The sequence below is a fragment of the Arachis duranensis genome, chromosome 6 (assembly GCF_000817695.3).
Source record: "Arachis duranensis cultivar V14167 chromosome 6, aradu.V14167.gnm2.J7QH, whole genome shotgun sequence".
NCBI lineage: Eukaryota > Viridiplantae > Streptophyta > Magnoliopsida > Fabales > Fabaceae > Arachis > Arachis duranensis.
Genome location: NC_029777.3, coordinates 108,409,746 through 108,410,861, shown reverse-complemented (window position 1 = coordinate 108,410,861; position 1,116 = coordinate 108,409,746).

Sequence of the window (1,116 nt, the reverse complement as noted above, 5' to 3'; positions counted from 1 at the left end):
AAAATAAATAAATATAAAAATAATATTTAATTGAATGTTTTAGATTATATATATTAATTAAATATAATATATGATTATTAATATATTAAAAAAATATATAACAAGAAAGAAAATTATTTTCCATCACTCAAGTTTTTGGTTCGAATTCTACTTCATGTAAAATTTTTAAATAGACACAATACTAGATAAGTTATATGTATAATAATCAAGCAATTAATTCATAAATGAATTTAACAATGTTATATTTTACCAAACATTAAATGTAATATTACTTAAATTTCACAAAATCTCATAATAGGTAAGTGTAATTTTTTTCTTAAAAAATTACTGCTTCAAAAAACAAAAGGAAAAAATTATATAAATTGGTGTAAAAAAAAAAATGACCTTACTAGCGTGTAGAAAGAAAAATCCTTCTACATGTATAGAAGACAGGTGTTGTCTTCACTACAATAATAATGCAGCAGCCACCTTTAATGTTCAATTTAGAGAATAATTTTTGCAGCAGTTCAGTTTGACATAAAACAATATTAAAGTTGTTACGGTAGGTAACCGGAGATTAATGCTGAGGATGGCGTTTGGCGGCCCAAGTGTATGATGGAGGAGAACTCCGGGTAGGTCCGCAACTCGGGAGGCTCCGTCCGACTTGTGCTCGCGCGTGAATGGGGGGTGGTACCTGCAAAGACACTCCGATGCCTAAGTTAGCAAGAGTGTAAGCAGGTCTTAGAGAGTATTGGACTTAGCGATACCTGAGGGAGTGTCAGTGTATTTATAGAGATGAGCCAATAACCACCGTTGGTGTAGTGCCGTATCTTTAGAGTGGTAACCGTCCCTATTATCTTGGGGAGGTTAAGATATGGCTTTATGAGGCGGTTAGAGAGATTTTAGGGGCGGTTACTCATTTGAATGAGTGTTTATCTGCCAGCTAATCTTTCATCCGACCTCTTCTGACCAAGTCGTGGTTGATACCGACTTCCTATGTGAAGGTCGGTACTTAGCTAGGCTCTAATCCTTTAGATTAGGCCTTTTAGTTGGACCTGGGCCTTGGTATTGGACCAGGGTATGAACAAAAGTAATAATTAATTAATCTCTTATTAGTCTTTAATATAAACAGGGCAA